This window comes from Orcinus orca, chromosome 10 (genome assembly GCF_937001465.1).
Source record: "Orcinus orca chromosome 10, mOrcOrc1.1, whole genome shotgun sequence".
Lineage (NCBI taxonomy): Eukaryota > Metazoa > Chordata > Mammalia > Artiodactyla > Delphinidae > Orcinus > Orcinus orca.
The window spans coordinates 103265550-103288564 of record NC_064568.1 but is presented as its reverse complement, the minus strand read 5'-3'; the positions used below and the strand labels follow the sequence as shown (position 1 = coordinate 103288564).

The window sequence follows — 23015 nt, the reverse complement described above, 5'->3', positions numbered from 1 at the left end:
GCGGGGCCGGGGGCGGGAGGCGTGTAGCTCTGCCCTAGGGCCCTGCGGGGTTGGCGGGAGCACCGGCTGACCTGGCGTTAGAGGCCGGAGGCGGGGAGGCAGCCGAGGGCGCGTGAAAGGCACGTGTTCGCTCCGAAAAGTGAGCGGCTCGAAGACCCGGTAGAGTGGGGGCGTCAGACATTCTCTAACAGTTTAAATCCAGCTTTTCAGGTCAGTCACCGTCTCAGGGTGTTTTTGAGTTCTGCCAAAGCATTTAACAAACTGTTTTTATGGGGAAGAAACCCTGAGAGTTGGAAGGGCCTTTGTCGCCTCGTCCAGGTCCCGGAGGAAAAAATTCCGATTCTTAGATGAAGGGAGTTGACACCTGCGGACCAGCTAGAGTGAGCCAGGCTCGTTGTTACCCTCTGAGCAGCCCTGCAGGGAAAATGCTGTCGCCCTGTTTTGCTGATGTGTAACGTGAGGGCCGCGAAGATGAATGAGATGACTTCCCCGAGGACCTGAGACTTGCAAGTGGTTGAATTCCCAAGTAATTTTATTATTTGTGCTTCATCATAGGTGGGGGCAAGACTGAAGGCCGTGTAGAACAGTTTGGACTTATTCTGAACCCTTTCTCCAGATGTTACAAGCTGATGGTTGGTAGGCTGAGATGAGCCTCTCAAAGGCCTGAGACCCTCTCTCAGGCTGATGTAAGTAACCCTCGGAGGTAATGGAAATGCCTGAGAAGAGATTGAGATACTGGAAGACTCACTGGGCTCCGGAAGGTGAAACGCCGCTCACAGAAATATTAATTAAAAAAAAATTCCTTACTGGTAAGCATATTTGGATGGTGAGACTTTTCGTAAGACAAGTGAAGTCTTCTCAGGCTTATGCCTACTATATTTTACACAGAAAAGTGGGGTATGGGAAATTTGCTGTTTTTGTCAAGGTATCATTTAAAAAATATAGGAGCATGTGTCAAAGATTTACCTAACCCATTAATTAGGGAACCAGCAGGATGATAAAAAAGAATTTGAAAAACTGGTTTATAGAGTCAGTGTAAAAACGTGAGCCATGGCCGCAGAGCCTGCGCGTCCGGAGCCTGTGCTCTGCAACGGGAGAGGCCACAACAGCGAGAGGCCCGCGTACCGCAAAAAAAAAGATAAAAAAGAAAAAAAAAAAGAGAAACGCGGAAGCCCAGACAAGACCTCACCTAAAGCTGTAATCATCCTGTAATATGAGCGGGTTCCCCCAGTGCTTATGAAGGCTTTGGGAGGGGGACGTCCCATCTGGTTAGATCTTAGAGTATTGACTGCAGGGGAGGGGTCTGCCTAGGAGGGGAGTTGATCCTGTTCTGCATGCAGAGAATCCCTGATACCCCCTCGTGGCCGCAGGTGCCCGGGAGGAGCCGTCCGCTGCTGTCATGAGTCTTAGGGGCACGGTGTTGTGCTCAGTGTTGGAGCTAAATGTTTACTTTTTAACATTACAGAGTAGAATCTACCATGTTTGACACTCCTGCAGTCGTAGTATTATTTTAATTTCCGCTCTTTAAACCATCAGGTGCTGTTATAATGATGTGTGAAAAGCCTGTCGTGCTCAGTCACGAGGGACATTCTGACATCGTTATTTAGTTAACCATGCAGACCGGGAGCCGGAAGCACCCGGGCTCCCTCTGTCTCACTGACACATCACTTCTGTTGGTTGCTATGTCCTGGTGATCCTGCCTCCTAAGTATTTTTTCATTTCCCCCCCTTTTCCCCTACCACTGTCTTACCTCAGGCACTTATCATGTTTGGGTTACTGTTGCTTAGATTACTGGGTTCCTATAACAGCCACTGACCGGTTTTGCTGATCTCAGCCCTGCATCTGCAATCCACTCTCTTCCTGCTTCCTGACTGATCTCCCTACCTTGTAAACCTGACACGATACTCATAATTCTCCCCTAATCATCCCCCGCTTGGCTGAAAATCTCACAGTGGGACCCCTTCGCCTCCGAACAAATCCAAACTTCTTAGCCTGACGTATAGGGTCCTCAAGACTTGGCCCTAGCCTACGGCCCAGTTTATCTCTCACCAGCCCCACACTTGAACCTTTTCGTTTCCGGTGAGCTTGGGATGCTCAGTTTCTCTCTCTGTATTTGCACGTTCTCTCATTCCAGGCTATCTTATCCAGGAAGTCTCCTCTGACCCTCCACTGGGTGTGTCCCCTCCTTCTGTGATTTCACAGGAGATCTCCGGTGATCTTCTCAGGCTTCTCTTTCTCAAAGTAGCTGTCACTATGTTATGTGTGTGGTGAGTCATTTGTCTTATTACTCACCCAAGGGACACCCGGGGAAGTCTCCTACCCTTACGGTAAACCCCACTGCCCTTCTCCTGACACACTCCGTGACACAAAATACCCTGTGAATGTGTGTTAAAAGTTCTTATCTCCGCCATATTTTTCCATGTTTGATAATATGTTGTGAGTAAATTGCTACCTTTTTATTAAGTTGTCAGAAGGAATTAACATCAGTGTTTTTGTGCTTTGAAATATTTCTTTTTCAGTGAGTGGTAGCTCACGGAGAAAGAATTTGACTATTGCTAGGTTCCTGCAGTAAAACAAACTAGAAAAAGTGGCACCAAGGAAGCTATGGTATTATTAACTCTATAAATTTCTGGGGGGAAAATATGTTATGTCTTCCGTTAGTCGTTAAAGATCGTCAGTCACGTTCTGTGTTCTGTATCGCAACTGTTTCCTGCAATGACATTGCTTGAGATCAGTTAAACCTATGCTGCTATGATGCTTTCTTTTCCAAATTAATGCTCTTTTTTTTTTTTCCTAGTTAGGCTTTGTATCATCTTCCTACACAGCCTTGTATGTTCATGTCAGAGATATTAATGGTAGTCTTCTGGAATCTTATATGCATTTGAGTGTTCTTTCCTAGTCCCAATAGTTGTGATTTAGAGAAGAAAGACATTTCAGAAGTAAACATTTGACCCACTGTTCTACCCCTGCTGTAGTTCTCATCACCTGTGGGATGTGTTCATTCACCCAAGGCTGGTTTTATCCACTTTTTGGGGGGGTGTTTGTGCAAACATTAAACCAGCCTTGGGCTCTAGGATTACTTTTCAAGCGGCAAAGAAATCTCCCTCAGGCATCCCCGTCTGTGAATGATTGGAACCAATAGATATTATTGTGTAAGAAATGGCAGGTTTTTTTCCAGGGTCCTCCCAGTTCTTCATGTTTACACCAAAGCTTAACTTATAACCTGTCCAAATGCATAGAAAAGAACAAGAACAATGGCCACAATAAAAAGTCAGCTGAAAAGAGCCACAAAAAAACCATAGGCTCTGTATTCAGCACAGTGTTATATAGTATACGTTGGTTCCAGGGTTTTGAAAGAGAGCATCCCTGTTTGGTGGAACAGAGGGCATCCTTGCTGACCAGCAAAGGTGACCCAGACTCTCCTTTCTGTATAAGAAAGTTTAAAGTTCTATTCATAAATCACCACTTTAAGACTTTAAAAAAAGATTGAAAAGACACAGTCCATCCTCACTATTCTCAGATTCTGTATTTGAGAATTCACCTAACTTGTGAAAATTTATTTGTAACCTCAAAATCAGTACCCCTGGGGCTTCCTCTGTTATTTGCAGACACGTACAGACTTGAGTCTCCCTGCACGCGTGTTCCCAGCTGAGACTGATCAAGGAGACCTCTGCCTTCTTGTTCTATCCCACACTGTAAATACATGTCCTTTTTGTGGTCTATTTAGTATAATGTTTTCCACATTTTTGTTTTTTGTTGTTGGTAGTGGTGGTGCTGGGGGTGATTCTGCTGTTTAAATGGTCCCCAAGTCTGGTGCGAAGTGCTGTCCAGTGTCCCTAAGAGCAAGAAGGCTGTGACATGCCTTACGGGGAAAATACATCATTCAGGCATGAGCTACAGTGCTGCTGGCATGAGTTTGATCCTAATGAATCAACAATATATATTAAATAAGATGTCTTTAAACAAAAATACATATCAAACAAGGTTCTGTGTTGACCAGTTGATGAAAATGTTTTGACCAGAGGCTCACAGGAAGCTGGCCCCGTGTTTTTCCTAGGAGCCATTGGTCGGTATCCGCTAATTCAGTATTCACTAACTACATTGACTTTGGAGAATCTAACTTCCATGAATAACAAGAATTAACTGTCTATGCAGTAGTCAGAGCTTGGGTTCTCCTAGAAGCAGACCCCAAGAAAGGAGTTTGTTTGGGAAATGATCCCAGGAAACATTGGTGTGAGGTAGGAAAGTAAGACAGGAGAGCAGAGGCAGCCAATAAAGGGTGAATTATCAAGCAAATTACTTCCATAGGCAACTGATGGTCAACGCAGGCAGCTCTGGGAGCCAGTGAAGAACATGTGCCTTGGAGTTCAATTCCCTTATGGTCCAAGAACAGAGTTTGTATGAATTCAGTTCCTTTAGATTTGCTCAAGTTTGTTTAGCAAACCATACGTTGAGAGCATATGGTCTATCTTGGTGACGTTTCCACGTACCTTAGAAAAGAATGGGTATTCTATCACGGTCCGATGGGTATTCTCTAAATGTCACCTACTGATTTTCTGTCCGCTTGTTTTGTAGATTTCTGAGAGAGGGATGTTGATGTTTCCAAGTACAATTGTGAATTTACCTATTTCTCCATTCAGTTCTATCAGTTTCGGCTTCATGATCTATTGTTAGGTGCATACAAATTGATGATTGTATGTCTTCTTGATGAATTGACTGTTCTATCATTATGTATTGTCCCTTTTAATCTCTGATAAATAATTTTCCTTGATATGAAGTGTAATTTATTTGATATTAATATAGACAATACAGCTTTCTTTTCTTTGGGATTTATGTGGTTTATCTGTTTCCAAACTTTTAGTGTATGTATTGGATTGGCCAAAAAGTTCGTTCGGGTTTTTCTGTAACAGCTTATGGGAAAACCCGAACGAACTTTTTGGTCAACCCAATATATCATCATATTTAAAGTCGGTTCCTTGTAGACAGTATATAGGTTTCTTTGGTTTAAATCCAATCTCACCATCTTTGTTTTTGAAATGGTGTGATGTAATGTGTTTATCCATATAGTTGAATTAGTCCCACCATTTTGTGATTTTCTGTTTGTTTCCTCCGCTTTTCCTTCTTCTGTTCCCCCTTTCTGCCTTCCTTTGAGTATTTTTTTAGTATTCTATTTTAATATATCAGTTAGTTTTTTGGCTATATCCCTTTGTGTTTTTTTTAATGGTTGCTCTAGGGATTATAATACACAGGTCTAAGTTTTTACGGTCTAGCTAGAGCTAATTTTTTTTTTACAGCCTCAGGAAAAACCTAGAAGGCTTGCAACCACATAGGTCTCTTTACCCTCCCCCTTTATCTTACGGTGTCACATGTATCGTATTTACGTACACTGACAGCTTCCCAGACAATGTTAAATTGTTGCTTTCAGCCTTCATACATATTTTAGAGAACTTAAAAAGAGAAAAATATCACTTAACCAGACACTTATCATTTTTATTGTGCTTCCTTCATTCCTGAAGTTCCAAGTTTCCCTCTGGGAACATCCTCCTCCAGCGGAAACTTCCTTTAGCAATTTCTCTTAGAGCAAACATACCCGCAGTGAATTCTTTTGTTTTCCTTCGCCTGAGAATACCCTTATTTTACCTTCACCCCTGAAGGATGTTTTCACTGCATATAGAATTCTGCGTTGGTATTTCTTTCAGCCCTTTAAAGATTTCACTCCACCGCTTTTATGAATTCTGACAAGGAATCCTTTGTATTCTCTAGCATCTGTGGTATTTGATTATTATCCCCCTACACATAATGTATCATTTTGCTATGGCTGCTTTCAAGACTTTATCTTTGGTTTGCAGCAGTTTAATTTTGATGTGTATATGCATGGGTTTATTTATTTTTTTGAGTTTACCTTGTTTGGGGCTCCCTGAACTTCTCGAATCTCTAAATTTATGTCTTTCACTAAATTTGAGGAGTTTTTAGTCATTATTTCTTCAAATATTTTGACTGTCACACATCTTTCTCCTCTTCTTAGGGACTCCAGTGATACGGGGGTTGTCCCACAGGTCCCTGTGACTGTTTATGTTTCTGCCCTTTTTCTGTCTGTTCTTCAGGTTGGATCATGCCTATGGCTCCATCTTCAAGTTCAGGGAACTTTTTCTGTCATCTCCATTCTGCTCTTGCGCCTCCCAAGTGCCTTGTTTCTTTCAGACATTCTATTTTTCAGTTCTAAAATTTCCATTTGGCCTTTTCCTAGTTTCTCTTTTTCTGCTGACAGTTTATCTTTACTTTCGTTTTAGAAGTGCTCGCACTTAGCTCGTGGAGGAAGGTTATAATGGCTGCTTCCTGTTGGTTTCATTTTACGTTGTATCATTCTGTTTGGTCTCTTGCATTTGGCCCCTTGCATTTTCTGTTTCTGATGCGCCTGCTGTGGGCTGCCCATCCCTCACTGCCCAGTACTGCATTGGGCAGTGCTGCACTCGATGATGCCATATCTTGGGTTCTCAGCTAGGCTATTGGATCTCTGCTGATTAGAGTAGGACCATTGATTCTCCTTCTTCAACAGTGTCTTTGATCCTCCTGAACAATTTGAAGTAAATTGAAGTAAGCGGATTCATTGTAGAAAATTCACAAGGCCAACCCAGCACTGTAATACTTTGTTTATTACAATATGATTATTATCTTGAATAACTCTTTTCGTTCTAAGCATCTGTGGGATTTCATGGGAAAGAAATATGGTGCACATTCCCTACCACCCAGCATTTTCAGCCCAATTAAAGTTGCAGGCAGCCTTCATGAATATCATCGTGTACTTTACAGAGACTCCACAGGTACCCAGCCCAGATGGAATTAACCCATTAGTGTTGCTGTCAATCACAGGAAATTGAGACAAAGTGTTTATTAACATTATTGACCTAAAAGGAAGGATCTGCCGTTCATCTGCCATGGTCACCTGCTTCATTAACTTATTGGCAGCATGTAGCAAGGCTGGAAAATTGACTGGTTGATTCATTCATTCATTCCCTCCTTCAGCAGACATTTTTGTTTTTTTTCTTTTTGCCGTGCTGTGCAGCATGCAGGATCTTAGTTCCCTGACCAGGGATGGAACCTGCGCCCCCTGAAGTGGAGGCGCGTAGCCTTAACCACTAGACTGCTGGGGAAGTCCCAGCAGACATCTTTTGATCGTTCATTATGTGTCAGGCGGCAGCAGCAGAGGATTCTGCTGGAGTGCAGCTGAGCCCTGGGTGCCCACGGAGTGATGAGTTTGTTGAGGAGAAGCTGTGGAACGGCAGGTCTCCACTTTTTCTGCTGAGGCAGAGAAGGGAGAGTGAGGCTCCAGTAGAACTGGTCCAGGAAGCCACAGGGGAGGGAGGGTCTTAGGACCCATACTTGCTATAACAACATCAGTAGGAGTTCAGTAACTCTTAAGTTCAATAACTTAAGTTGAGCAATATGGGAAAGCCACAATGTGCCACGCGTATCATCCAACATTACCACAGAGGTCGGTACAACTATGTTTGTTATTTTACAGATCAAGAAATTGAAGCACAGAGAGCCTAAGTAGCTTGCCCAGCGTCTCCCAGTTACTAAGTGGATGACCTGCTCTGGAAGCTCAGACGCTGAACCACAGTGTTTTCTCTGTGTGATCAGAGAACCAAGGGCATGGATTACGGTGAAAACATACATACAGAGTTTCTAGTAAGCAATACTTTTTTTAAAGTCAGAAAATACAAATCTTGTGTCAAAAAAAATCAAACACCTTATTATTTTAATCCAAGTGAGTCTCCTCTGTGTTAAATTGAATTCAGATAAATGAATTTGATATAAATGGAAAAGGATTACAGATTAGAGAGGTTTGATGGAAAACTCCCAGGAAAATATGTTTATGGGTTTAAGACCATCTGACATTAATATGTGGAGATTTTTATTAAAGGAAAAGGATGAAATTAATGAATTGTAATTATTGCTGATTGTTTTTTTAATTGTGCCAAAATACACATAACATAAAATTTACCTTCTTAAAGCCTTTTAAGTACACAATCCAGCTGCTTCAAGTACAGTGACAACACCGGGCATCCAGTTGCCAGAAGTTTCCATGTAGCCAAAATGAAACTCCGCACCCATGAAACAACAACTCCCTATTCTTTCCTCTCCCAATCACTTCTCTACTTTCTGTCTGCGAATTTGACTCCTCTAGGGACCTCATATGAGTAAAATCATACAATATTTGTCTTTTGCAATGGGAATATTTCACTTATCATGATGTCTTCAAGGTTCATCCACATTGTAGCCTGAGATGTCAGAATTTCCTTCCTTTTAAAAGCTGAACAATATTGCACTGTATCTGTAGATGACACTTCGTTTATCCATCCATCTGTTGATGGACACTGCTTCCACCTTTTGGCTGTTGTGAATAATGTTGTGTGAACTTAGGTGTACACTACTTTTAGTTCTTCTGGATATATGCCCAGTTGTTGATTATTTTTAACCAAGGTTCTCCAAATAGTTCTGAGTCTCTTTCCCAGCAGATAAGCTATCTGTTATGATCAATAGGGAGAATAGGTAATTTCTGCAAATTTTCTGGGGGGAATCCTCTCTTGGTTTACAAATTGTATGACTTAGCTTTCCATTTATTTTTTCACTTTTTTTCTTATTGAAGTATAGTTGATATACGATATGAGCTTTCCGTTTTCTTACTAGAAAAGTAAGACTAGAAAATAATTGTCCTTCATTGAACCGATTGAGTTAAGAGAGTTGTGATTAACTATTAACTCGGGCCCATAATTTCTGCCCCAGAGCAAGTTGAAAGGCTCTGAGAACCTCCTTGCTTTGGAGGATGTCCCACCAGAGTGAAGACATTCAGATGGAGAAGACTGCTGCCTTGGTCGTCACCTGTCCACTAAACACAGAGCGCCGTCCAGACCCCCTTCAGGCAGAGGGCTGGAAGCAGTGTGGGCACTAGCTGCCTTGGTGTGGGAATGAAGGGACCATGAAAACCCTTTGGGCCAGTCTCTGACCTCTGATATCCTTCAGCTTCCATTCCTCTTCAGTGAAAACAATCAGATTGGTCTGAGAGGAGAGACCACCTTCTTGTTTTGCAGGTCTTAGGAGAGTTGAGGAATCTTTTTTTTTTCCCAGCCTTAATCCACGTGGCACATGTGTATTTGGATGAGAAAGGGTGCCTCAGCCAGGCATATGCAGCCCCATGAGAACCTGGCTTGGCGAACTCAGCTGGCCTGACTTTGGCCCTGCCCTTTGTCCCTTCGTCCAGGTGCCCTGAGATAACACGCACCCGTGCACACCTGTGCTTGTTTCACGGCCCTCTGGTGGCCCTGAGGTCACGTACGTTATGAGACAGTAAATGTTTTGTTCATTATGCAGAGTGCCTGGTTGTTTGGCCCAGTGAAGAGTACGGAACTCTTCCGACAGGCAGACTCGGGAGAGCTGGAGATGGGAGCTGCCACTGTGGTCCGGGGTGGGCAGGGGAGGCCTTGGGGCTGTGGAGAGCTGTGGGTATGTGGCAAGTGGGGAAAGATGCTCTATCTTCAGAAGATATTTTATCCGATTCCTGTTGTGAGCCAAAGCCCATACTACCCAGTACAGAGCAGGCCTTTAGATCAGCAGTAGGCACTGTTGTAGGGTAGACACTATAGTATGCTCTTTTGATCTTCTTTGGGAATGCCACAGAAGGTAGAGAGCTCTAAAATTATGTGTCTTTCAGAGGATTCTACTCTTTAATATATTCAAGGGAATAAGGACTCAGTGGAAGTGTACATTTTCAAAGAGAAATAGTAGATAAAACTTGAGATGACCCATGGGCTGTTTCACCTTTTCTAATTCACTAATGCTGGGTATTTAAAGGCAATAAATTCCTTCCTAACTCAAATAAAGTAATGGCAGATACACCAAAGGCCATAAATCTTTTTAATGTAGCTGGGGTTAATTTCCTTAATTGTACATTCCTAAGCAACGATTTCTTAAAACTTTGTACTCAATTGATTTTCAGAAGCTAGGATCAACTCTGTCGCTGCTCTACCTTTTTGAATTCATATTGAGTACTAATTGCAGATCTCAAGCCCATCAAGAAATGATTACATTGAATCTGGATAACTATATTCCTTTCTATTGAAATTTTCCACAGGAAAATGTTTACTTTTTCTGATAAATTACAGATATTGAAAATTGCAGTTCATTCCTCAGCGTCTTCGGGAGGTGCTTATGAGTGGTTGCCGTAGGCCAGGTGTGTCCTAAACACCAGGAGGATGGTGGTGAACCAGAGCCTTGCTTCCAGGGAGCTCACATTCTGCTGCAAGGAGGTGAAAAATAATAGACAAATAAAATAATTTCAATATTAAATATCGTGTAGAAAATACACCAGGGTCCTGATTTTAAAAGGTGCTGGCTGGGGCTTTGTCAAGAAAGACTTCTCAGAGGAGGTCGGGTTTGAGTTGAAAGCCAGATGACGGCAAGAAGCTACACATACGAATGTCTGAGGGGAGAAGGTGCCCAGCAGAGGGAACCAGTGCCAAAGCCCTGCACCAGGAAGAAGCTTGGGAGTTCAAGGAACAGAGGAGAGACTGCTGAGGCTTTAATCTAGCAAGAGATGGGGAGGAAGGACAAAGCCAAGGAGGAAGAGTAGGAAATGACCATATCATTTAGGACCTTGTAGGTTATGTTCAGAGTTTGGATTTTATCCTGAGATTAAAGAGAAATTATTGGAAAAGTTTAAGTAGGAAGATGTCTTGAAAAGGCCAGTCTGGAGGCAGAGTTGGAAATGGATGGAGGAGCGAAACAGCAGTCAGGGGTCAATTTAATTCAGATAAGAGATGAATTTGAACCAAGGTGGAGCAGTGAAGATGGAGAGAAGGAAGTCGACTTGGCATGTGTTTTGGACAGAGAGCCTTCAGGACCTTAGGACGAATGGATGGCTGTGGGGTATGAAAGAAGGATATGAGTTAAGGATAACTTCTAGGCGTTGGCTTGAAGGTATATGGTGGTGCTATTTAGACAAAATTGAAGACTAGGAGAAGGACAGTGGAATGAAGTGGGAGTGAAGGGTTCATCTTGACGTGTTACCATAAGATGCATACCAGAGCAATGTTAGGGAATAATTAGAATAGAATATGATGCAGCTGTTATAAAAAATGCACTTTTGACTTCCAAGTGGAGGAGTTAAGTTGCAGTTAAGATACTTAAGTTCAGCCATAGTTCTTGTGCTTGACACTGAGAGGGACCAAAGTGAAGCAGACAGCATCTCTGCCCCCAGCAGCTTCTCGTGTACTGTGGGATTCAGATAACTAGGTAAGTTAACAGGAGACTTTAACTTGGAGGACTTCTAACTGCTAGAAGCAGCCCTGAGAGCCCCATGGCCTGTAGAAATGTGCCGGAGAGGTATGCACCTCCTGAGGGCGGCTGGGAAGATGGCTGGCTGGCCTCAGGCTGAGCCGCACGGCTGGGCTGCAGCAGAGTCACTCACACTGGCCTCGCCAGGCTGCCTCGGATCTTATCTGCATCTCAGCAGTGTCTCTGGTTTTAAGGTTTCCAGTGAGCTCAGAGCCTTGAGGTGAGGTCTGAGCAGGGCCCAGGGGGATGGGGAAGTCCTATTAGGATCTCCACTGCTGCATCTGCATCCTACAGATTTTGATATGTTGTATTTTCATTTCCATTGTGTTAAAAATACTTTCTAACTTTCCTTCTGATTTATTTTTTATTATTTTTAAATTGAAGTATAGTTGATTTACAGTTTTGTATTATTTTCTGCTGGACAGCAAAGTGACTCAGTTATACATATATATATATATATATATATATATATATATATATATATATATATATATACATTCTTTTTAATATTCTTTTCCGTTATGATATATCCCAGGACATTGAATATAGTTCCCTGTGCTGTACAGTAGGACCTTGTTGTCCAACCATCCTATATGTAATAGTTTGCACCTTTTGATTTATTTTTGACCCATGGATTATTTAGAAGTATACTATTTAGTTTCCAAATATTTGAGGATCTTTTTTTCGGAGATCTTTCTACTATTGATTATTAACTGTGGTCAGAGAATGTACTTTACATGACTTGCATCCTTTAAAACATGTTGCGGCTTGTTTTACGGCCCAGAATATGGTCCGTCTGGTAAATGTTATGTGTGCCCTTAAAAACGTGTATTTTACGATTGCTGCATAAAGTATTCTATAAACGAATTCAATTCGGTTGATTTGGCTGATGGTGTTGTTCAGGTCTTTTATAGCCTGTTGGTTGTCTGTTTATTTTTTCTACCGCTTGTTGGGAGAGGGCTACTGAAGTCTCTCACTATTACTGTGACTTCTTCTGTTAATCTTTGTAGTTCTATCAGCCTTTTCTTCTATATTTTAAAGCTTCCTTATTACATGTGTAAACATTTAGGATTGTTATGTTCTCTTAATCATTATCTCGACACCTTTATCATTATAAAATAATCCTTTTTATCTCTGATAATATTTGTTGCTCTGAAACCTACTTTGTCTGATGTTAACATAGGCGCGTCGGCTTTCTTTTGGTTGCAGTGAGCGTGATATATCTTTATCCACCCTTTTACTTTTAACTTACTTATGTCTCTTTACTTACAGTGAGTTTCTTGAAGGCAGTGTGTAGTTGAGCAGTTTTTATCTTTTAATTCAGTGCAACAATCTCTGCCTTTTAATTGGGGTGTTAGACCACATACACTTAATGGGATTATTGATATGGTTGGGTGTAAATCCACCATCTTGCTGTTTGTTTCCTATTTTTTCCATCCGTTTTTTGTTTGTTCCTTTGTTCCTCTCTTTTCTGCCTTTTTTGGCAGAAAAGATTGATTTTATTGTATCTCATTTTTTATTATATATTATCCCGTTTGTTGGCTTATCAGCTATTATTAGCTGTAAGCTTTTGTTACCTCAGTGGCTGCTTTAGGGTTGACAGTGTGCATCTCGAACTTTTATCACGGTGTATCTTCACATGACATTGCACCACTTCACATATAGTGTCAGAACCTGAAACTGCACACTTGCATGTATTTTCCCCCTTTGACTTTTGTGCTATTGTCACATCTTTCACGTCTGTGTATGTTATAAATGCCACAATACACGTTTATTGTTAATTACCTTTTAAAGAGATATAAATAATAGGAAAAGAGTCTTTATGTTTACCATGTAGTCGCCGTTTCTGGCTCTTGGGTTTTTGATGCAGATCCAGATTTCCATCGGGCGGCATTTTCCTTCTGCCTGAAGGATTGCTTTGACTACTTCTTGAAGTGCAGATCTGCTGGCAATGCATCCTTTCAGCCTTTGTATGTCTGAAAACAAACCTTTATTTTGGTTTAATTTTTTAAAATTTTAGAATAATTTTAGATTTACAGAAAAGTTATAAAAAATAATAGAGAGAGCACCCATATGCCCCTCACATGGCTTCCCCTGATGTGGATAACTTACGTTGCCACTGTACAGTACATGTGTCAAGAAACCAATATTGATACATTACTATTAACTAAACTCTAGACTTTATCCAGATGTCACTTGTTTTCCCACTAATATCCCTTTCCTTTTCCAGGATCCCATCCAGGGCACCACGTGGCATTTGGTCATGTCCTGAGTCTCCTCTGGTTGGTGACAGTTTCTCAGCCTTCCTTTGTTTTTCATGACCTTTCCAGCATTGAGGAGTACCAGTCAGGTATTTCACAGAAGGTTCCTCAATTTGGAGTTGTCTGATGTTTTGTTTATGACTGGACTGGAGCCATAGGTCTCTGGGGAGGATCTCACAGAGGTGAAGTGGCCTTCTTCTCACATCGTGTCGGGGTGCTTTCTGCCAACACAGCTTCTCACTGTGATAGTAACCCCGATCACTTGGTGAAGGCGGCGTTTGCAAAGTTTCTACGGTACAATTACTACTTCCCCCTTTTCATACTCTGTTCTTTGGAGGCAAGAACTGAGTCCAGCCTGTGCTTGAGGATGTAGGAGGTGAAGCTTCATGTTGTGGACAGGGAGTATTTGCTTAAGTGATTTGGAATATTCTGCAAGGAATATTGGCCTCTTCCCTCCCATTTTAAAATTTGAGCCATCATTTATTTATATCACCAGGGTAGGCGGAATATTAGCCCCTCCAAAGATGGCCACGGCCTAATCCCTGGAGGCTGTAAGTTTGTTACCTTACACAGCAAAAGGGATTTTACAGGTGGGACTGAGTTAGGGATCTTGAAATGGGAGGTTATCCTGGTTTATCTGGTGGGCCCAGTGGAATCATAGGTGTCCTTTTAAGAGGCAGGTAGGAATTTCTGCACCTGTCTCGTTGTTCGGCTCTGCTCGCTGATGCTCAATCCTGTGAACTTTAGCTGCCTTGGCCTCCTTGGACTCCCAGTTCTAATGTCTCCTCAGCTCAGCGAGACCCTGGGCTCTGACTGGGTCTCCCTTTCCGTACCAGGGTCTGGAAAATTTCTCAAGGCAGGAATCTGGAGGTCATTGTTGACATCATTTTATTTGTTTCCCTTCTCTCTGGGGTGACTGTCCTGTGCTACCTGTTATCCAGTGTCTGAAAACCTCTGTTTCATGTATTTTGGCCCTTTTTCCAGTCATCTCTGGTGAGAGGGTAAATCTGGTCTCCCTTGGCCCATTTTGCCTGGAAGTAGAAGTCTTCTTATTCTTCCCACAAATAATTTTTAATGAATGGCTGAACTATAATTTATTTAAGAAGTGTCTGTTTTTTGTGACTGCCGAATGATTTTCATTGTATTGATGTGGAATCAGTTATTTAACGGGCAGCCTATGGTTTGACATTTGGGTCAAGTTTTAGTTTTCCTTTTTATAAACACATCTACGAGACTATCTTGTAGCCACACACTGTGACCTGCATGCTTATTTCCTTATGATATATTTTTAGATACAGAAGACTGGCTCGTGGGGGGTGGAGCACCTAAAACCAGTCTTGTGTTGTCAAGTCGTGCTCCAGAGAGATGGTGCCAACTTACATGTTGCCCACGTGTAACTTCCTCAAAGTCACCTTTTCTCTTGGCTTTTTCATGTCATCTTCTTTGGTACGAACCTCCTCATATTGGTGGGACCCTCTGTCATCATAATTCTGAGTTCCAGAATTATAACATCTGACACTTTGAAAAGATGAATATTTAGACCATCCCATTAGTCTTGATTAACCCTATAGTAATTACATTTCATATTTCTGTGAAAATGTGTAATCTGAGCCATGAAGGAATTTAAAAAAAAAACACGTCAATAGCTCCTAACCTCTCGGTTGGGCTATAGACCGAATGTTTCTGTCCCTTCCGATGTGATGGTGTTAGGAGGTGGGGCCTTTGGGAGATGATTAGGTCATGAGGGTGGGGCCTTCATGAATGGAATTTGTGCCCTTAGAAAGGGATTCCAAGGAGCTCTCTCTCCGCCTTCTGCCCTGTGGGGACACAGCGAGAAGATGGTCATCTGTGAACCAGGAAGCAGGCCCTCAGCAGACACTGAACCTGCCAGACCTTGACTGGACTTCCCAGCCACCAGAACTGGGAGAAAAAGGCTAGCTGTGTGACAACATAGCCCCCAGTCGATGGTATTTTGGCTACAGCAGACTGAGCAGACTAAGACAGTAAGCCCTCAAATTAGAAACATGTAGAAACGTGGGCCAATAGAACAACAGCAAAGAGCAGATGCATTCCACCTGTCTGATCAAACTGCAGCTGGAAGTGAGAGACAAAGCCAGGCTCTCTGCTTGGTGCGGGGAGAGCGGGGATGGGAGAATGTGGGGAAAACCAACAGCCCAGGACCACACTGCAGTGCTGGCAGGCAAACTGTGCCCTGTCCCTTTTCACTGTGTATGTTTCTTAAGAAGGGTTTATATGTATCTTTTTAATTCCTATTTTTTTTATTGGAGTGAAATTCACAAAACACAACATAAACCGTTTTGAAGGGTAGAGTTCTGTGGCATTTCGTGCACTCACAATGTCAGGCCACCATCGCCACCAGCTGGTTCCAGGACGTTTTCATCACCCTGAAAGAAAACCCCATTAAGCAACCACCAGTCTGCATGTGGTCTCTGTGGATTTACTTCTTCTGGAAACTTCATACAAGTGGAAGCGCACAGTATGCTTCTCACGACCGGCTTCTTTCACCAAGAATAATGTTTTCAAGGTTCATCCGTGTTGTGACAGCATCAGAACTTCACTCCTTTTCATGGCTGCATAATATTCCATTGTGTGGATGGACCACAATTTGCTTGTCCATTCACCTGCTGATGGACATCTGAGTTATTTCCACCTTTTGGCCATCGTGAATAGTGCCGCTATGTACATTAACATACAAGTATTTGTTTGAGTATTGGTCCCTATTTTTAACCCAAGTGGGGACATTATATTTGCCTCGATACTTCCCACATTGCAGCTTTGGCTCAACTGTCTTGCTCAGGGGTTCTCAGTACTGTAGGCACATCACCCAGGGAACTTTTAACAAATGTATGCTGGGACCCCACCCCCAAACAATGACATCAAGTCTTTGAAAGCTCCCCAGGTGACTGTACCTGGTGGCCAGGGTGGAACAGCATGGGCCCCTCGCCCAGCGTTCTGGGTTTACCATGCAGCAGACTCACCTGGAGGCCTTGCGAAAACACAGATTTTTGAGATTCTGTCTCGGTAAGTCAGGGGTGGCACACACACGTTTGTATTTCCAGTAAGTTACCAGGTGATGCCGATGCAGGAGCCATGCTTTGGAAATCACTGGCCTCTTGCCCATTAGAACGAGGTGGGGGCATCAGGGTCACTGGGAAGGTCTGGCAAGTCCTTCCCGTCTTTCATGCTTTGCTCTGGTTGGCAAAGGCAGCATCTGTATTTTAGAAACTTCCCAGCTCACTTTGCTCACCCCCTCTCCTCCCACTTGCAGTTGAGAACCATCCTTCGAGCTTCCATGTATTTCTGGATACGGCTTCTCCATCCATCCTGTTTCCTACCCCTACCAGCCATGTAAGCCCTCACCCTTGTATTCACGTTGTTCTTCCGTCTAAAACGCCTTCCTCCTTCTGTTGTTATGCTTTAGTGGGTGTCTTTCACCCACTAAAGCATCACCCTGATAACTTCTCTGACATGCTCCCCAGTCCCTGAATTCTCGTTGTATCTACAAGGCTGCGAGGCACTAGGCTGTAGAACACAGCGTACTGTTTTCAGTTATTCACAGATTGGTTCATCTGGGCAATGAGTTGCTTTGTGTTTCTTTCATACTCTCCTTGTGCTATGTACTTATTAGGACCCCAGTATAAAGGAGGAAAAGATGTTAGAGTATTTCTCTAGGAGAGCATTTGCCCAGTCGTCCTGTTATACAAAGATTGCTGAGTGAGTGACCTTGAATTCTACCCAAGGGGCCTGGTTACCGAAATGCCTTGTCGCAAGGCAACTTGCCTACAAAAGGCTCCACAGCACAGATACCAAAGGCAGGGTTTTTGCAGTGGCCAGCTGTGATACTAGGTCTACTTTTTCTACATACAAACAGTGCACATTACTAATTAAATAATATACAATTTAGAATTGTTATTTTCCTTGGAAACCACGCAGTATCTCCCACAGGGCAATTAGGAGAAAAATCCCTGTTTTTCTCAGAAGCAAATTGGATAAAACATAAAATGAGGTGTCAGGTGTGGTGATACCTAAAGCCTTGAACTTGTTCTGACTTTTGTCTATGTCCACTCACTGGGCCTGTAGTTCTCACCTAGAATTTTACGTGCTGCCCAGCTAATGACGTTGAGAAGGGCACTGTGGATGAAGCTCTGTCAGGGGTCGGCAGACTGTGGGGCCTGGGTCAGATCTGGCTCCCACCCCTTTTTAATTTTATTTTATTTTATTTATATTTTTGGCTGCATGGGGTCTTAGTTGTGGCACGCGGGCTTCTCTCTAGTTGTGTCGCATGGGCTCCAGAGCACGTGGGCTCTGTACTTTGCGGCGCATGGCTCTCTCGTTGAGATGCATGGGCTCAGTAGTTGAGGCGTGCAGGTTTAGTTGCCCCAAGGCACGTGAGATCTTAGTTCCCCGGCCAGGGATTGAACCCGCATCCCCTGCATCATTGGAAGGTGGATTCTTTACCACTGGACCACCGGGGAAGTCCCTCCCACCCCCTTTTGTAAATAAAGTCTTACTGGAGCGGTCCCATCCATTTGTTTACCTAGTGTCTGTGGTGGTTTTCTCTGTACAAAGGCAGAGTGGAGTAGTTGCAACAGAGACCGTGCATCAGTCTGCTGGGGCTGCCATAACAAGCAATACAGACTGGGGGGCTTAGCTATAGCGTTATCTTCTTACAGTTCTGAAGCCTGAAGTCTGCAGTCCAGGTGGCAGCAGGGCTGGTTTCCTCTGAGGCCTCTCTCCTTGGCTTGTAGACGGCCGTCTTCTTCGTGTCCTCACACGATTGCCCCTTGGTCTGTGTGTGTCTCTCTTCATGTGAGGGCATCAGCTGTATTGGATTAGGCCCCTGCCTAATGGCCTCACTTTACCTTAATTACTTCTATAAAGACCCCCATCTCCAAATAGTCACACTCTAAGGTATAGGGTTGAGGCTTCCACACATGAATTTGGTTGGGGGCACGATTCAGCCCATTATAGACCGAATGGCCACAAAGCCTAAAATACCTGCCATCTGGTCCTTCACAGGAGAAGCTGTTGACCTCTGTGATACACTTTGATTTCTCCTATAGAATACAGTGAAATACAACTCCAGATGAAACCACTGGAGTTCTTCTCCTCCCTTCTCTCCATGAGCAGCGTTGGTCACTGTGACAGTGTCCTGGGCCACGCTGCCACATCTCTGAGAAGAACTTTAGTGAATCCGTTCCCATCAGAGACCCCAGAGCCACAGCCGTGCTGTAATGAGCTAAAACCTCCACCTTCTGGAAGAACCGTTATTTCCTTACACCTGCTGAGGCAGGAGATAGATGGGGTCCAGGCCAACTGGCCTCCTGGTCACACCTCCTGGGGGGAGGAAGAAGGTGGGCTCCAGGTCAGACATTCGTTACCAGCCCCCCGTTCACATTTCCTGAGGCAAGAGACAAACGGGCTCCAGGGTTTATGACTGGACTCCTGTCTATATTTCGAAATCTGCACTTTGATATGAAAAACAGCAACAGGAATAGGGTAGATAACCAGACATTGGGCACTTTCACAGCAGGGACAGAGAGGGGCTAAACCCTGTTGAAAGATCAAGAGGTTGTACATTTCCCATCCTTGGGGCGAGGGAGACATGGCACGTGTGCAGAAAGGCTCCTTGGGGGTCAAAAAGGCAGGGATGCCAGACCACAGTAAGTCTGCTGTCTCCCCCCAGAGGCCTTTGCAATGAAATCCATCTTGATTGAGGGGTGCGTGCACACCCAGGGGAGGGTCCAGAGACAAATTAGCCACGGGGTCAAAACAATATGACTGGCCAAGGAGAAGGCAAAGACCTGGAAGACTGCCCCCTTTAAAAGGATTTAAACCCCCCAGAGGCACGACTCTCGCGATGCTCTCACTGAGCTTGTCCGTGCGTCTCTCTGCATGTATTTGCTTTTCTAATAAACATTTTACTTTCTTCTATACCTTCCGTCACCTTGTCAGATTCTTCCTTTCAAGATAGGCAAAGGACTGGGGGCTCAGATTCTGACTGCTGGCCCCGTGCTCTAGCGGTTGAGATCCTGGTTTCCATCCAGGTGACCTGGGTTCGATTCCTGGTCAGGGAGCTAAGATTTTGCTTCCAGCTACTGCTCGCTGCTGCTTGCTGCAAGCTGCCGCGTGCTGCCACCTGCGTCTGAAATCACTAGATCCCTTTTTTTTTTCAACTTCCACCACCAGCATTAGCATTGGCCCCTTGGGGGAGCTGTTTCCATCGGAGAAGTGAACTTCTTCTCCCTCATGATGGTTGGCTGAGTGTGCCAATGAGAGAGAGAAGAGCAAAGTGGTTCCTCTGTAGCTTCTGCTACCCAGATGGGGCCCCAGAAAAAATCCCCTGTTGTTCACAGGACGTAGAGAACTGTTGGAGAGAACTCAACACTGTGTTGCGAACTAAGAAACTGACAAGCTTCCTCCATTATTATCATTCGAGAAGTAATTCATCTGGGCCCTGGTCAGGGTAGGTCCATGAGAGACTCAGCCGTGGCATTCTAAGGCGAAGTTTAAGAATCTAGGTGAACACTCCTATTATTTTCTGTTTCCTTTGGAGACTGAGATACGTTAGGTCTCCAGCTGGGATGGGGCTGCTCTCAGGGCCCGTGTCCCAGTAGAGACTCTATGCGTCCAAACCTCCTCTTTCTGCTGAAGAGGAAACCAAAGCCAACAAGTGAAGGAAGAACTGAGGGAAGGTCACGTCAGATTGGACCTGACCCTGGGCTGGCGCCTCCCCTCTGCTCTGTCCGGTGTCCCTGGAACGTGCCCTCTGGCCTGCTGTCCTCTGAGGCCACAAAGGGTCCCCTGGGCAAAGTCACTCGTTGCAGGAATTTGGAAGCTGGCAGAGTGACAGTGTCGTGGTGGAGTTAGGTCAGAGATGGAGAGGACTGTGTGTCTGTTGCGACATGAAGGGCCTTCTGAACGCGGGTGGCAGCCCGGGGCACTGCAGTCAAAATGCAATGGAACAGGTCCAAGGGAGCTGGTTTTTGCAGGTCAGAAGCGTGAATTTGCTGGAAGGACATTTGCAGAAAGAACAGGTGCTGTGGTGCTCCAGCGCTCCCAAGCTCTCCTGTAAGGGCCGAGAAGAGCCGCAGACAGTGGGGCCAGCTCAGGGCACCAAGAACCAGGCAGCAGGACACTCTGGCCTGCACAGCACACAGCTTCAAGGTGGAATAGAGATGGGGCCGAGATGGACATTCACACGGCCATTCATTCAGCTGTTGAGCTCCTATTGTATGCAAAGTCCTGGAGTTGTCCTGCTGAGCGCAGCCCTTTGTAGCTTTCGGAAAAGGGAAGAAGGCAGACGTTGATGAAATCAGCTCAGGAGTAAATGGAAAATCAGGTGGTGATCGAGGCCCTGGAGGAAGGGTGGGTGCAGGGTGGAGACTAGAGAAAGGGACCCCCCTGAAACAGCGAGGATACCGAGAGAGCGGTACAAACTGTAGCTGCCGCCTGGACTGAGCCTCCCCTAAGGGGTCTGTTCCCAAGGAGTGCTGACTGCGAGGCGTGTGGAAAATGCCGAGCGTTTGTATGAGAAATGGGATCCCAGACCCAGAAGGGGCTTCAGTGTCTTCTGATCCAATGTCCATCCAGCTCCAAGCGACAGTCATCTCTACAGCATCCCTAACGGGGGTTACCCCGTCACCTCCAGGCACGGGGAACAGAACACTGTGTCACTGTTCTCTTAGGCTTCTTGGGACACAGGTCAGGAAGTTGGGGACAAATACTTGGCTGGGACAAAAGCAGTCCGAGAAGAGAGAAGTGAATGCTCTGAGCTGGAATCCAGGCCTAGGGGTACCCGGGACAGCGGAGCCATGAAAACGCACATTCAGAAAACAAACCGCTCTGAAGCTGGCGCATCGCTGCCTTTTGGGAATGCCAAGGAAACGCCACACAAGCGGACCAGGGTACATTTGGGATCTCACGAATTCCCCTCTCCTCCCGCCACTGAGATTCCTAGCCTAGTGTTTAATTGAGAATGATGTATTCAAATCAGTTCCATGCTGTGTTGTGCTTATTTTTATTATTATTATTACATATTCGTGTTTTTATTCCTATCGTAAATATTTCTAGAAGTGGGTTAGAAGTTATGTACACTTCAATTTTAATAAATTATACAAGTGGTGTACTTACTTTTTTTTTTTTTTTTTGCTGTATGGGGGCCTCTCACTGCTGTGGCCTCTCCCGTTGCGGAGCACAGGCTCCGGACGCACAGGCTCAGCGGCCATGGCTCATGGGCCCAGCCGCTCTGCAACATGTGGGATCCTCCCGGACCGGGGCACGAACCCGTGTCCCCTGCATCGGCAGGCGGACTCTCAACCACTGCGCCACCAGGGAAGCCCTGTACTTATTTTTGGTATCAGTAGATGCCATGGTGGTTTGACATATTTGATGCCAAGAGCAAACGCAGCACAGTCACCTAGACCAAAGAAAGGTCAGTGATTTGCTTCCAAAGCCAGGGGTGGGGCAGAAGTCACAGTAGTCCCTCTGCTGCCACATACTGGCGACAGCACTGCAAAGTGCTACAGGGTCTTTTGGGAACAAGAAGTTTTAAAGCACATTTATCTTTCCAAAAGGAAGCTTGTAATTCCTTCCTAATGCTCTATCTTGACTAAAATTAAAGATCATTTTTAAACTCCCAAAATTCTTGTGCATGTTTTAAAAAAATCTGCACTGTAAGGGATTCATCATCACTTTCAAGAACCTAAAAGTTTTGATCAGCATTTCAGAGAGTAGACAGAAAATGACTTTTACGAAACAGTCTCTAAACAAGCTGCTGCATTTATCGAAAAAACATGTCTCTGGCTCTTCAGCACGTAAATTCCTTTATACCCCTGGGTATAGTCACCTGAAGGCTAGGGGCTGTCAAATTCGGTCCCCAGTTGGTGGTCTATAGCCTTTCCTTCTATAGCTTTCTCTTTAAGTGGTGTCTGAAAGGATTTTAAAAATAGTTGTGATTCTGATGTCTGGGTGATGTTTCCAGTTATGAGGAAAAATAAAAGAAAAGGGACATGACCTTCTGGCTCCCTAGGGGAGGTGGCTGTGCCTTATTAATCCCTGTCCATTGTTCCAACACCAGCTGGGTTGCAGTCGGTGCTCAGGAAGTGCTGATGAATGTGGAAGGGGAAAGAGGCCGACACATGCATGGGTCCCTCCTAGGTGGGCCAGGCTGGGTTGGAACTTTTTAGTATGGTCTCTCCCTGCCATGCTCTCGGGCGAAATACAACATGGTTGGAAACCCCTGCCTCTCAGAGGTGGGCGGAGGTGGGCACTGAGGGGAGAGAAGGGGCACAGAGAGCCTGGGGGGTGGTGCGGCTACGACTACCCGGCTCCTTCCCCCTCTCCCTTCTGCTCCAGAAAGGGACACTGCTGGAGACGAGACAAGCGTGTCAGGGTTCT

The 23015-nt window shown here is 44.6% G+C and overlaps 1 long non-coding RNA gene across 3 annotated transcripts; it reads left to right on the top strand.

Annotated features, from left to right (window-relative positions):
- Positions 1-28: 28 nt before the first annotated feature.
- LOC117197108 (uncharacterized) lies at positions 29-22021 on the top strand. 3 transcript variants are annotated; one of them, XR_007479634.1, is made up of 5 exons: positions 29-809; positions 7523-7689; positions 8788-9333; positions 10164-10307; positions 13565-22021. It is a non-coding gene; the product is annotated as an uncharacterized LOC117197108 (long non-coding RNA). The 3 variants fall into 3 exon arrangements; XR_007479633.1 differs by having other exon boundaries at positions 29-2267; XR_007479635.1 differs by lacking the exon at positions 8788-9333 and having other exon boundaries at positions 29-2267.
- Positions 22022-23015: the final 994 nt, after the last annotated feature.